Consider the following 15,620-nt stretch of genomic DNA (forward strand, 5'->3'; position numbering starts at 1 on the left):
TTTTAAACACAATTTATACTGTTATAGATTTGCAGGGAGCCAACCCAGCCACAGGGGATGCACAAACCAGTGTGTTTCTTTGTGCCGGTCCCAAGCCCAGATAAATGGGGAGGGTTAAGTCAGGAAGGGCATCCAATGTAATATTTTGCCAAATCAATATGCAGACAACAATACAAATTTCCATACCGGATCAGTCGAGCCCCGGGTTAACAATGACCGCCACCAGTACTGTTAGCCAACAGGGTGCTGGCGGAAATTGGGCTACTGTTGGCTGAAGAAGAAGAAGGAGAAGAAGAGGGAGGAGACGTGCCCGGAGGCAGGAGAATAGGAGGAAAGTAAATAGAGTGGAACTGAGGGTAGGAACTTTGAATGTTGGCAGTATGATTGGTAAGGGGAGAGAGCTAGCATATATGATGGAGAGAAGGAAGGTTGATATATTGTGCGTGCAAGAGACTAAATGGAAGGGGAGTAAGGCCAGGTGGATTGGAGGTGGATTCAAATTGTTCTATCATGGTGTGAATGGGAGGAGAAATGGGGTAGGAGTTATTCTGAAGGAACAGTATGTCAAGAGTGTTTTGGAGGTGAAAAGAATGTCAGGCAGAGTAATGATTATGAAGCTGGAAATTGGAGGTGTGATGATGAATGTTGTTAGTGCATATGCACTGCAAGTTGGGTGTGCAATGGGTGAGAAAGAAGATTTTTGGAGTGAGTTGGATGAAGTGATGAACAGTGTACCCAAGGGACAGAAAGTGGTGATTGGAGCGGATGTCACTGGGCATGTTGATGAAGGGAACAGTGGAGATGAGGAGGTGATGGGTAGGTATGGTGTCAAGGAATGAAGAAGGTCAGAGGATAGTGGATTTTGCCAAAAGAATGGACATGGCTGTGGTGAATACGTATTTTAAGAAGAGGAAGGAACATAGGGTTAAGTACAAGAGTGGAGGAAGATGCACACAGGTAGATTACATCCTATGCAGAAGAGTCAATCTGAAGGAGATTGAAGACTGCAAAGTGGTGGCAGGGGAAAGTGTAGTTAACCAGCATAGGATGGTGGTCTGTAGGATGATGTTGGAGATCAAGAAGAGGAAGAGAGTGAGGGCAGAGCCAAGGATCAAATGGTAGAAGTTGAAAAAGGAAGACTACAAGGTTGAGTTTAGGGAGGAGGTGAGACAGGCACTGGGTGGCAGTGAAGAGTTACCAGACAATTGGGAAACTACAGCAGATGTAGTAAGGGTGACAGCAAGAAGGGTGCTTGGCGTGACATCCAGAAAGAGGAAGGAGGAAAAGGAAACCTGGTGGTGGAATGAGGAAATACAGGAGAGTATACAGAGGAAGAGAATGGCAAAGAAGAAGTGGGATAGTCAGAGAGATGCAGAAAGTAGACAAGAGTACAAGGAGATAAGATGCAAGGTGAACAGAGAGGTGGCGAAGGCTAAAGAAAAGGCGTATGATGAGTTGTATGAGAGGTTGGACAATAAGGAGGGAGAAAAGGACCTGTACCGATTGGCTAGACAGAGGGACCGAGCTGGGAAAGATGTGCAGCAGGTTAGGATGATAAAGGATAAAGATGGAAACGTACTCACAAGCGAGGAGAGTGTGTTGAGCAGATGGAAAGAGTACTTTGAGAGGCTGATGAATGAAGAGAACGAGAGAGAGAAGAGGTTGGATGATGTGGAGATAGTGAATCAGGAAGTGCAACAGATTAGCAAGGAGGAGGTAAGGACAGCTATGAAGAGGATGAAAAATGGAAAGGCCGTTGGTCCAGATGACATACCTGTGGAAGCATGGAGGTGTTTAACAGAGATGGCAGTGGAGTTTTTAACCAGATCGTATAATGGAATCTTGGAAGGTGAGAGGATGCCTGAGGAGTGGAGAAGAAGTGTACTGGTGCTGATATTTAAGAATAAGGGGGATGTGCAGGACTGTAGTAACTACAGGGGAGTAAAATTGATGAGCCACAGCATGACGTTATGGGAAAGAGTAGTGGAAGCTAGGTTAAGAAGTGAGGTGATGATTAGTGACCAGCAGTATTGTTTCATGCCAAGAAAGAGCACCACAGAGGCAATGTTTGCTCTGAGGATGTTGATGGAGAAGTATAGAGAAGGCCAGAAGGAGTTGCATTGTGTCTTTGTGGACCTGGAGAAAGCATGTGACAGGGTGCCTCGAGAGGAGCTGTGGTATTGTATGAGGAAGTCGGGATTGGCAGAGAAGTACGTAAGAGTTGTACAGGATATGTACGAGGGAAGTGTGACAGTGGTGAGGTCTGCGGTAGGAGTGACGGATGCATTCAAGTTGGAGGTGGGATTACATCAGGGATCGGCTCTGAGCCCTTTCTTATTTGCAATGATGATGGACAGGTTGGCAGATGAGATTAGACAGGAGTCCCCCATGGACTATGATGTTTGCTGATGACATTGTGATCTGTAGCAATAGTAGGGAGCAGGTTGAGGAGACCCTGGACAGGTGGAGATATGCTCTAGAGAGGAGAGGAATGAAGGTCAGTAGGAAAAAGACAGAATACATGTGTGTAAATGAGAGGGAGGTCAGTGGAATGGTAAGGATGCAGGGAGTAGAGTTGGCAAAGGTGGATGAGTTTAAATACTTTGGATCAACAGTACAGAGTAATGGGGATTGTGGAAGAGAGGTGAAAAAGAGAGTGCAGGCATGGTGGAATGGGTGGAAGAGAGTGTCAGGAGTAATTTGTGACAGATGGGTATAATAATAATAATAATAATAATAATAATAATAATAATAATGCATTTTATTTATAGGGCACTTTACATTAGCAGTAAATCTCAAAGTGCAACATAAAAAGTTTAAACAAAGGCAAAGCAAGATAAAAACAGAGATAAAACAACAATAATTATAGCATTCTTGTTAATAAGCTTTCCTAAATAGAAAAGTCTTTAGCTGTTATTTAAAACAGCCCACAATCTGCTGTGTTCTTAGGGTATTAGGGTATCAGCAAGAGTGAAAGGGAAGGTCTACAGGACGGTAGTGAGACCAGCTATGTTATATGGATTGGAGTTGGTGGCACTGACCAGAAAGCAGGAGACAGAGCTGGAGGTAGCAGAGTTAAAGATGCTAAGATTTGGACTGGGTGTGACGAGGATGGATAGGATTAGAAATGAGTACATTAGAGGATCAGCTCAAGTTGGACGGTTGGGAGACAAAGTCAGAGAGGCAAGATTGCGTTGGTTTGGACATGTGCAGAGGAGAGATGCTGGGTATATTGGGAGAAGGATGCTAAGGATAGAGCTGCCAGGGAAGAGGAAAAGAGGAAGGCCTAATTGAAGGTTTATAGATGTGGTGAGAAAGGACATGCAGGTGATGGGTGTAACACAGCAAGATGCAGAGGACAGAAAGATATGGAAGAAGACGATCTGCTGTGGCAACCCTTACCAGGAGCAGCCGGAAGAAGAAGAAGATAGGTTTGCAGGGCGCCACAGAAGACCTATCGGGTGCAAAGCAGGATCAAACCCTAAATGGTGTGCCAACCCATCAATCTAGTTCCAAGAAATATAGTCTGTAATTTATTATCAGATTTAATAAGATGTACTGTATTATGATTTTCAAAAGTACTAATAGAAATAAACATATACACAGTGTAGGGATAACGGTAGCTTTACAAATAGTTATTACCACTGATGGTGGTTAGTGGTATTCAGACTAACACATTATATAGTGCATCCAGAAAGTATTCACAGCGAATCATTTTTTCCACATTTTGTTATGTTACAGCCTTATTCCAAAATGGATTAAATTCATTTTTTTCCTCAGAATTCTACACACAACACCCCATAATGACAACATGAAAAAAGTTTGAGGTTTTTGCAAATTTATTAAAAATAAAAAAACTGAGAAATCACATGTACATAAGTATTCACAGCCTTTGCTGAATACTTTGTTGATGCACCTTTGGCAGCAATTACAGCCTCAAGTCTTTTTGAATATGATACCACAAGCTTGGCACACCTATCCTTGGCCAGTTTCGCCCATTCCTCTTTGCAGCACCTCTCAAGCTCCATCAGGTTGGATGGGAAGCGTTGGTGCACAGCCACTTTAAGATCTCTCCAGAGATGTTCAATCAGATTCAAGTCTGGGCTCTGGCTGGGCCACTCAAGGACATTCACAGAGTTGTCCTGAAGCCACTCCTTTGATATGTTGGCTGTGTGCTTAGGGTCGTTGTCCTGCTGAAAGATGAACTGTCGCCCCAGTCTGAGGTCAAGAGCGCTTTGGAGCAGGTTTTCATCCAGGATGTCTCTGTACATTGCTGCAGTCATCTTTCCCTTTATCCTGACTAGTTTCCCAGTCCCTGCCGCTGAAAAACATCCCCACAGCATGATGCTACCACCACCATGCTTCACTGTGGGGATGGTATTGGCCTGGTGATGAGTGGTGCCTGGTTTCCTCCAAACATGACGCCTGGCATTCACACCAAAGAGTTCAGTCTTTCTCTCATCAGACCAGAGAATTTTCTTTCTCATGGTCTGAGAGTCCTTCAGGTGCCTTTTGGCAAACTCCAGGCGGGCTGCCATGTGCCTTTTACTAAAGAGTGGCTTCTTCTGGCCACTCTACCATACAGGCCTGATTGGTGGATTGCTGCAGAGATGGTTGTCCTTCTGGAAGGTTCTCCTTCTCCACAGAGGACCTCTGGAGCTCTGACAGAGTGACCATCGGGTTCTTGGTCACCTCCCTGACTAAGGCCCTTCTCCCCCGATCGCTCAGTTTAGATGGCCGGCCAGCTCTAGGAAGAGTCCTGGTGGTTTCGAACTTCGTCCACTTATGGAAGATGGAGGTCACTGTGCTCATTGGGACCATCAAAGCAGCAGAAATTTTTCTGTAACCTTCCCCAGATTTGTGCCACGAGACAATCCTGTCTCGGAGGTCTACAGACAATTCCTTTGACTTCATGCTTGGTTTGTGCTCTGACATGGACTGTCAACTGTGGGACCTTATATAGACAGGTGTGTGCCTTTCCAAATCATGTCCAATCAACTGAATTTACCACAGGTGGACTCCAATTAAGCTGCAGAAACATCTCAAGGATGATCAGGGGAAACAGGATGCACTTGAGCTCAATTTTGAGCTTCATGGCAAAGGCTGTGAATACTTATGTACATGTGATTTCTCAGTTTTTTTATTTTTAATAAATTTGCAAAAACCTCAAGTAAACTTTTTGTACGTTGTCATTATGGGGTGTTGTGTGTAGAATTCTGAGGAAAAAAATGAATTTAATCCATTTTGAAATAAGGCTGTAACATAACAAAATGTGGAAAAAGTGATGCGCTGTGAATACTTTCCGGATGCACTGTGTATAAGCATCATTGCTATCTACTGTTTATTATGTTACCATTTATTTACATTTTGAGCATTTCTGTTTACCATCATTACCTTTGGATATAATCACATATTTTAGTGTCTTGTTTTGGATGAAGGAGTCGTCATTTTTCAGTGCTGGGCTATAAAATTGTCTTTAACAGACCAAGTCATAGTTAGCTTGACGTTCGACATTCATTTAACATTGCATTTAACTGAATACCTTCATCAAATTTCCACTCATCTTCAAACCCTACATATCCGGCCTGGTGTCGTGGTGGCCTGGACCCTGTCATGACAGATACAACCCTGGATGTGCCTGGCCATCACTGGCCACACGCATTGATAAGTTATCAATTGAAAATATCCAGTTAATCGTACTCGCTCGTATTTGGGATGTGGAAGGCAGTCGGGGTACAGAGGAAACCCCGCATAACTACATTGACAGCTTCTTCACTTCACTCCGAGCCGAGAATGGAACCCTTGTTACAAGCAGCAGTGTATGCCATGCTGGCATGAAATAATCAGAACTTAACGTTTTAATATTTTAGTAGTACACCAGGTTTTCTTTTCGCCTCCGCCTAAGTAGGCGCGGCTCCTTTAAATCTCTGCGGCGCCGGCAAAGCCCATGAAAAGTTTCGAAGAAAAGTGAATTCTGTCTTCCGGTATCAGTAATAGTTTATCTCACCTGCTCCCTCCCTGCTTCGCTAGTGTGAGACCAGCAGTGTCAGCGCGGAACTTCACAATGAGAAAGGTGGAGTGACTAAACGCCGAAGAACTCCATTAGTAAGTAATTTCAACCACCTTCTTGGTAGTTTTATTAAATTTTCTTACACCCCTGCCTGTCGACCCTTTGTTCGTGTATGTGCGCGCGATATTATTGGCTGTCCGTACGCCGTTTAGTCCAAGAGTGGGGCGTCGCCATGGAAATACGCTCGCGTATTTCTTTCAAAGAAGCACCTGTTAAAAAGGTTGTTGTTAAACCGCGCTGCCTGTAGTTTTCTTTCGAAGTCGCACAAAGGAATACAAGAAAGTAAGTCCTAGTTAATGAACGATTCCCATTGTACCCATTTGTCGCCGTGTGGTGAGCGGGTGTCGCGCTGGCGGGTGGCTTGGTTGGCATCGGTGTGTCGTCGCGCCTCTCTCCGTGGCTACGCATGGCATTAAAATGTACCTTTGCGCAACTTACTTGTCAAAACTGTCGTGCTGGTAAGGAGGAGGACTTGGTCGTCTTTAAAGCGACAATTGAAGTTTTGTTTTCAAGTTCCACTGGTTTATTTAGGCGTGTGCTTTTCCTGAAACTGATTTAATCAAGTCTGCGTTTTGCTGATATTTGCGTAAACCTTAATGCACATTTATAACGGCCACATTGGTAATAGATTTGCCATGGTTGTCATCACACGTGCGACGTGTTATTCAAGTTACATATACATTTTAAACTCATTTCATACTCAGTCTGGCCTTTGAAACGTTTTTTGATAATCAAAGTTACCACATCAATCATTTATTATCGTTGATGTGGCAAAGTAATCTAAGACACTATAATGGAATAAGTAAGTAGGTTTGAGGGAAAAATGAATTGATGCATAAAAAAATGTGAAGAAATTTAGTTTTGGCAGTACACTGTTTCTTGTGGTTACCAGTTTGACGTTTCACTATGTATGATAAACAGATTATGACACGGGTATTACTGTCATATACTGTTCTGTGTTTTCAACCTGGCCTGAAAATTATCAAGAATAATGCACAACATCCATCCCTTTTTTAATTACCAACTTAGTTAAATAAAGGGTAACAGTAAATGTCAAAGGTGTTTGTGTATGGCAAGAGCCTGCCCTGGATGGGAGACCAGCACATTGTAAGGCAAAGTCCTGCTGAGCCAGTTTAGAGATGGTAGTCAGCCTGACAGGAACCAGAGTATGAAGAGAAAGCCCACACAGACACAGAGAGGCGGCGTAAACACCATACGGACAAAAGTAAGCCTGGGAGTTAAAACTTGTGTATGGAGCACTGTGCTCTGAAAGTACCCTAATGCGAGAACATTTTAAGTAGGAAACAGTGCAACGCATAGAGTGGCTCAGTGTATCTGAGTATGTAAATACTTTATATGGCAGACTGGTATCCTGGCAGGATAGGCTTTGACAGGCCATGGGCATTGTACAGCAGGGCTATACAATAAATGGATATACAGAACTACTCCGTTACCACAGGTTGGTGTTCAGTGTTTCAGAATCTTTATACATATGCAGCAAAATTGCCCAAGTGTAGTCATTCAATCTTTGGTGAATGAAAAAGTTTGTCTTAATCACTAAAGGGTAATTTTGCTTTTCATTTATATGTTAGTCTTTATTTCATAATTAGAATTCAATGATGCAGTTCAACCTGGAGTGTGTTTATATTTACAATTTTAATTAGGTTTTAGAGACATATGGTTCGGTAAGTGGTCTGGAAGTGTGTTTGCAGGGGTGTTTTAATTCTTTATCAGCTATATATTTATGTGAACCATGAGGAAGCTGAGTCAGGAATATATGACTAAAAGGGAGATATGCGAAGAAAAAAAAATCTTTAAATCTCTTTGTGCCACAGTGCATAACGGCCTTGCTAGTGAGGCCTGCAGAAAGTGTGACAAGGATCTGTTTACATCAGCAGTGCGGTGCCTAATTCAATACTGCTGCTCTGTTCCATTTACCAATGTAACCCTCCATTTGAAGGCCCTGCCTATTCTATTGTAGGGTTGGACAGGGCAGGAACTAGTTCTGCACCAAATTCCAGTCCATTGCAGAACATTCATGCACACACCTACTCTCACACATACCAGAGCAATGAAAGTAACCATTTAACCTAGCTGTCAAATCTTTGGGATATGGGAGTGAGCCCGCATGAGCACTAGAGAGACTGCAAACACACAGAAAGAACTACAGGGGCGTGATGCAGTGGTGCTAGCCACTCCACAGTGAATCTGTCAATTTTGTTGCACCTTTCATTGCTGTAACTGCTGTGCAAATTATTTTATAGTAGGCGTTGACCATAAGCAGAGAGAAGGTTTTCCAAAAGGCAGGTTGCCTTCCTTTTCCACTTTATATTAGTGTGTGTATTCATGAGCATGTGATAGGTAGTAGGTTAGGTAATGAATAAATGGCATTTTGTACTTTGACATAACTGTTTTGGTTCCTGTTCCACTTTTAAATAATGTGGAAAGACTGAGACATTCATCATTAGCCACCGAATGAGAATAAAATACTTTGTTTTTAATAAAGAAATTGGTTTTATTTTTGAAAATAATCTTTGTAGCAGTTGACTTTATCCATGAGTGAACAGCTACTCCTGGGAGTCATGGCTTTTTAGTATTAACATTCATGGCAGTGTACAGTAATTTATAATTATTTTTTCATTTTCTGTTAAGGAGTTTATTGTTTTTGCACTGTTTTTCTCTTCCACGTTCTGCATTTACAGAAGAAAAGTATCCTGTGGGAACTGCCATGTATAACTTTGAGGGTGAAGTTAGCTATTGTACATTCTTTGGTATTATTGATATATTTGATGACTGTAATTGATTGAAAAGTGACTGTTCTTTGCACAAGAAATGCCTCAAAAATGTAGAATGTCTCTAGAATGTTGTATTAAAAATGTTTTGATCGTCATGCTTACAGTCACATAATAATAGAACGTAAAGACAATGCAACAATATATAAATTATCTACAGTGTAAAGTTGGTTTAGACATCCTTTGTATCATAAACCTGTTTGTGAGAGTGCTTTTTGTTTTCTTTTACTGTGTGTCATGTACTGAAATTAGCTATTGTGAGGTAATGGTGTTAAAGAGGACACAAGTTACATTGTTCATCTACTAAACCAGTGTGCACACCTCACTTTGATACATGTCCTTCTTTAAGGCTTTCTAGTGTACCAATCACATGTTCCTTGGGAGTTTTCACTCAAAGTAACCTTACCATTCTATTCATTACAGAGATTTGGAGTGGCACTGATTTGGCATACAGAATGTGGTTTGTAAAGCTTCCATACATACAATTTGCCTAATGTCTACACATCTGTCATTTCCCTTAGGTGTCTTTAAAGGAGGGGGTGCCAAAAACGTTAATATCATTACTGTCTCAAAATGTTTTATATTGAAGAACGCAAGCATTCATCAGGCAAGCAATGTGGAAAAACAAGCCAGGACCTTAATGCTTTCTGTTGCCAGGGCATCCAACAACATTTATGTGTTTTTCAAATTCTTTTGTGAGACCATCTGAAAGTGGCATCGCAAACATGTTTGAAATTCGTGCAGGAAATAATTTCAAGATATGCTACTTGTATGGAAATTTAAAAACGGGCTTTCTAAAATTGCAAATGTTGAAATGACAAAGTACATTTGAAGGTGAACTACTAAATTACATACTGTTACTGGAGTACAACAACAACATTTATTTATATAGCACATTTTCATACAAATAATGTAGCTCAATGTGCTTTACATGATGAAGAAAAGAGAAAAAAAAAGACAAAGTAAGAATTAAAATAAGACAACACTAATTAACATTGAATAAGAGTAAGGTCCGGTGGCCAGGGAGGACAGAAAAAACAAAAAAACTCCAGACGGCTGGAGAAAAAAAATAAAATCTGCAGGAGTTCCAGACCATGAGACCACCCAGCCCCCTCTGGGCATTCTACCTAACATAAATGAACAGTCCTCTTTGTATTTAGGGTTCTCATGGAAGGACTTGATGATGATGGTCATGTAGACTTCTGGCTTTTAATCCATCAATGTAGGAACATCATGGTGCTTTGATTAGGTGGTGGTGGCGCAGGTAGGAGGTTGTTATAGTAAAGATAGAAGTTTCTTAACTTGTAGGCCCTGTGTGCTTTGTCTGAAAACTCGTAGATGCTTCATGCTCTGCATTGCATAGAATGATGAATACTTTAATTTTGGCTGACTTTTGATATACTGTATATATATTTTTTAATATGATCACGGCCTTTCTGATTTTTACTTTCCTGGCTGCTTTCTACAATGTTTTCCATCTCTCTTTCACTTTATTCCCTTTTTGTATTTTCATGGTATATTACTATTGGAGTGTAACATACAAATAAAGTAAAGCAAAGTTTTTAAAAAAATCTATTTTATACCTATGGACTACTGGCAGGCCAAATAAGTGGATAATGGTTAGGACAGAACCTGCATCCTATATGGTTACAAAATAAATGCCTTAGTCACTAGGCTGCATTGCCTGCTTAGTGCCTGCTACCTGACACTGCCTAACCTGTGGCCTCAGGAACATTTGGTTAATTAATTAACAATGTTAAACAGAAGGAAGTGAAATTCTAGTCTGTAACCCATTAAACACATTTGTAATACTGGGCATGTGTTTTCCCCATACACATTAATGGTGTGAAAGTGTTTCCTCATACACTGAAAAAAATGGCACGTCAGATTAAAATAAAAAAAAAATGTACATCGGTTACACATAATAAAATTGTTTTTATCAAAAATAATTTAATTATGCTTAAAGCACTAAATTATTATATTCTGAAACAATGCTATGTTTTTATATAAAATGAATTAAACATTTTCATTCTCTGTTAAATTAATTATGTTATGTTAAATAAACATGGCTCATGTCAATAATAAAGCAACTCCACGCAGGGAGGACCTGGGAAGCAAACCCGGGTCTCCATACTGCGAGGCAGCAGCGCTACCACTGTGCCACCATGCCGGCCTTGATAAAACATTAAAAGAGAATACAAGAAAAAATGCAAAACAGAGTAACGTTAGTCTGTGTGATTATGTATTTTAAATGAATATCTGAATATTTCTCATTGTGTGCGCGTGTGTGTGTTTTTATCTTTTTAACTTTTATTTCACTAACCTTTTGCTCTTAACTAGCGACAATAACTCAAACGAACAACCTGTTGCTTCTTTGAAAGTCACATGACTTTACTGCCAAGTTATCCAACCTCTGCTGATGATAGAGCCGCTTGGTGCATATTAATTTCTGGTGAGGACTAAATATAACTATTTTGACTTCTACCTAAATAACTGAAATTAGTATATTACACATCCCACAAGATTCAATAAACTAAACATGATCGAGTTATGTTCAAAAGTGGAACATAAACAATACATGTAGTATAAAGTAAATACATTCTTGTAAATGTAACAACCTGCCATTTACCCTTTCTTCAGTGTACCTAAAAGATGCTTAAGAATTTACAAGATTCAAGTCTAAAATATCATACAAAAGGCATCATTAATTGCACCCTTTTGCATGTGATGTATTCCATCTATCCCGTTTCAGAATCCTTCATAACAGTAATAATTATCACAAGAGAGGAACCATTTCAGGAGAAAATTCCAGTCTATTGTAGATCTATCCAATGTTCTATGATGGCAGCTGCCAAATTCTCTTTCATGTACTATTTTGGGATGGGGGGAAGAAGCACACACAGACACAGGCATAATATTAAGTGATGAACCAATGTCTCTAGAGCCATAAGACGGCAGTAAGTAACCAACATGCTACCTTAGCTGCATGGTCTATGATAAATGTACTTGATAGTAACTGTATATAGCACATAAAAAACTGGTGAAACTGTTAATGATTTTGTAAATGTTACAAGCTAAAATACAGTTTGATCAAATATTAATCAAATGGTAAAGTAAAATCAGATCATGGAGCTTTTAGACAGGTGGAAAAGGAGTTATTTCTCCTAACTTTTGCTCCTGTTCTTTGCTCTTATTTGTAGTCAGTTCATTTTTTTTAGTTCCTCATTTTGTTTAACTAAACAAAAATCAAGTTACAAGTAGCATGTTAATTTAACATCTCTCACAGTGAAGACACTCACTGAGTACATTATTTTCCAACAACTTACACAGGGGTAGGGGGAACAGTATACAGTTGGAGCACTGACACGCTAAGGCTGAACCAGTTACCTCCTTAGTCTATATTCCATGCTCCCAGGCAGATGCAATCTGCCCATTTTCAAAGTTGTTTTCTAGTGTTTAATGCTTTTGCTCTTGTAAATACTTGCCAGTAAATATAAGAAGCAGAATGGCAATCCATGATGCAAGACATAAATAACATATATAAAAATTTTATTTCAGTGGCTCATTAGAAACAGGCCAGGCAACTGTACTTGCCCAGCTTTCTCTATCTCAGAAATACAAATGAACAAGAGGTGACTGCATGTGGCTAATTATATTCTGATTTACTTCTAAGTAAATTCTAATGTTGTCAACTGTCTGAAAATATTGAAGAAGCCCACCTGTTATGAAAGAAACATTTTTTGGAAATCAACATTATGATTATATTTTTCTCAAATGATTTCCATAAAATCAGTTACTTTTTGGTGTTTTAATATTGAAATACAGGGCTCAGTCAGGATACACAGATGTGTAGAGTCCAATGTGGACAGGCTATGAAAGTGGCAAAACTATCAGATAATATGCTAGCAAATCTGATCTATACAGTTAAATCTGTATTAAGATATAAAATAGGCATTTGCTAAAGCAAACAGTCTTAAGTTTGTTTTAGAATGTGTTAATCAGGGTCTGTTATTTTTTAGTGACAGCACATACAGTGCATCCGGAAAGTATTCACAGCGCATCACTTTTTCCACATTTTGTTTTTTTTACAGCCTTATTCCAAAATGGAATAAATTCATTTTTTTCCTCAGAATTCTACACACAACACCCCATAATTACAACGTGAAAAAAGTTTACTTGAGATTTTTGCAAATTTATTAAAAACAAAAAAAATTGAGAAAGCACATGTACATAAGTATTCACAGCCTTTGCCATGAAGCTCAAAATTGAGCTCGGGTGCATCCTTTTTCCCCTGATCATCCTGGAGATGTTTCTGCAGCTTAATTGGAGTCCACCTCCAGCTGGCCGGCCATCTAAACTGAGCGATCAGGGGAGAAGGGCCTTAGTCAGGGAGGTGACCAAGAACCCGATGGTCACTCTGTCAGAGCTCCAGAGGTCCTCTGTGGAGAGAGGAGAACCTTCAAGAAGGACAACCATCTCTGTAGCAATCCACCAATCAGGCCTGTATGGTAGAGTGGCCAGACAGAAGCCACTCCTTAGTAAAAGGCACATGGCAGCCCGCCTGGAGTTTGCCAAAAGGCACCTGAAGGACTCTCAGACCATGAGAGAGAAAATTCTCTGGTTTGATGAGAGAAAGATTGAACTCTTTGGTGTGAATGCCAGGCGTCACGTTTGGAGGAAACCAGGCACCGCTCATCACCAGGCCAATACCATCCCTACAGTGGAGCATGGTGGCAGGGACTGGAAGACTAGTCAGGATAAAGGGAAAGATGACTGCAGCAATGTACAGAGACATCCTGGATGAAAACCTGCTCCAGAGCGCTCTTGACGTCAGACTGGGGCGACAGTTCATGTTTCAGCAGGACAACGACGATAAGCACACAGCCAAGATATCAAAGGAGTGGCTTCACGACAACTCTCTGAATGTCCTTGAGTGGCCCAGCCAGAGCCCAGACTTGAATCCAATTGAACATCTCTGGAGAGATCTTAAAATGGCTGTGCACCGACGCTTCCCATCCAACCTAATGGAGCTTGAGAGGTGCTGCAAAGAGGAATGGGTGAAACTGGCCAAGGATAGGTGTGCCAAGCTTGTGGCATCATATTCAAAAAGACTTGAGGCTGTAATTGCTGCCAAAGGTGCATCGACAAAGTATTGAGCAAAGGCTGTGATTACGTATGTACATGTGATTTCTCCATTTTTTTATTTTTAATAAATTTGCAAAAACCTCAAGTAAAGTTTTTTCACGTTGTCATTATGGGGTGTTGTGTGTAGAATTCTGAGGAAAAAAATGAATTTAATCCATTTTGGAATAAGGCTGTAACATAACAAAATGTGGAAAAAGTGATGCGCTGTGAATACTTTCCGTATGTACTGTAACATATCATCACTAGTTTGGTCCCTGGATTGATTGTCTGTATGTGCTTTTTACATGGTTCCCACTCAAAATCCAGATAGACTGCTAAGATGATTACCAGCTGTAATGTAGTAGTTTATCAAGTTGTATCAGTGATTTCTCCCATGAGGCAAAGCTCATTTCACCTGTATTTGTTTGGTTTAGCCAAAGTTTGCCATGATTATCATCTTTAATTTTTTTGGAGCATGACCTAACAGGTTAGCCACTGTGCTGTGCTTTGCCTTACATTCAGTTTGCCTTAGGGCGGATTGCTAAATATCCTTGATTTTGTTTTTCAGTTTAGCTTGTTCATTTGAATTTTACTGATCTTCAGTTACATTTTTACTCCAGTTGTTTAGAGGTATCTGGTGCATCTCCTGTTTGTGTCACCTATAAGAAACCGGGTGTTAAGTTTTATTTTTGATATGACTTTGTCCTTCCACCATCTGAATTGGATTGCTGGTTAGAATATCAGTGGCAAAGTGGTTAGTACTGCTGCCTGACAGATTCACCAATCTACCTTTGTGGATTTTTCCCCAAGTACTATTGTCTTCCTCCCATATCCCCAAAGACCTGCATATTACCTTAACTAGAGGTCAGGGTATGAGCCCTACAGTGGACTGGAGCCTGTCCAGAGGTGTTTTCTGCTTTGTGCCCAGTGCTACTTGGACAGGCACCTGACTTAACATTAAACTGAACTGGGCTAATTATGTCAAAGAATGTCTATGTTATAAAGCATAATAAAAGTTTGGTGGCAACAGAGTAGAAGGGAAAGAAGAACTCCAGCATGCTGAACACCCTCAGAGGGGAGCAGACTCCTGGGGGAGGATGGTCGACACATAGAGCAAACATTTTGTTAAGTGCTTAGTTAGTGACTGCTTGGATCACCCAGTATCAGTCGTCTTTTTTTTTTTTTTTTGTACACTATAGCAAGGTATTTTAAGGCACACATAAGACTACAATAAATTATTAAACTGAAACGTCTGTTTAAGTACATAAAAAAAAAAAAAAGTTAAAAGCAGTACAGGTCTTAGCAACAATGAAGAATTGGCGGACACATAGGATGAGGCCTGTGAAAAACAGATTAGTGCAGTATACAAATATAAGAATTCAATGAGCCAGTAATGCATTGTATAGAACAGTGTAAAGAGCTGATGCTGGAAGAATGGTTCTAAAACGCAAATATCTTTAATACTGATTAGGGGAGTGTTCAAACAATGCCAATGTGTAATCCATTTAAAAGATTTGTAGTCTCTCAATTCTGTAACTGTTATAGAAGTTCTAGTAGAAATATGTCAGTGTTGGTCTATTTTCAGTGCTGTAATAGTCAGTAAGGAATGTGAGTTCAACCATTGTCTACACTAA

The 15,620-nt window shown here is 40.3% G+C and overlaps 1 protein-coding gene and 1 long non-coding RNA gene across 3 annotated transcripts in view; one reads left to right on the forward strand and one right to left on the reverse strand.

Moving 5' to 3' along the window:
- LOC127529890 (uncharacterized) overlaps nt 1–6,507 on the reverse strand; it is a 32,320-nt gene extending 25,813 nt beyond the window's left edge. The window contains exons 1-2 of the long non-coding RNA XR_007936495.1: nt 6,387–6,507; nt 6,154–6,279 (exon numbers count right to left, since the gene is read on the reverse strand). This is a non-coding gene — a long non-coding RNA (uncharacterized LOC127529890). The remainder of the gene's footprint in view (nt 1–6,153; nt 6,280–6,386) is intronic.
- sytl4 (synaptotagmin-like 4) overlaps nt 5,927–15,620 on the forward strand; it is a 44,925-nt gene continuing 35,231 nt past the window's right edge. The window contains exon 1 of one of the 2 annotated variants that reach the window (XM_028815889.2): nt 5,927–6,105. The gene's annotated coding sequence lies outside the window, so the exon portion shown is untranslated. Of the gene's footprint in view, nt 6,106–6,253; nt 6,353–15,620 lie in introns of those variants that run through there. The other variant, XM_028815890.2, reaches the window with a different exon arrangement.

The sequence above is a fragment of the Erpetoichthys calabaricus genome, chromosome 12, assembly GCF_900747795.2.
Source record: "Erpetoichthys calabaricus chromosome 12, fErpCal1.3, whole genome shotgun sequence".
NCBI lineage: Eukaryota > Metazoa > Chordata > Cladistia > Polypteriformes > Polypteridae > Erpetoichthys > Erpetoichthys calabaricus.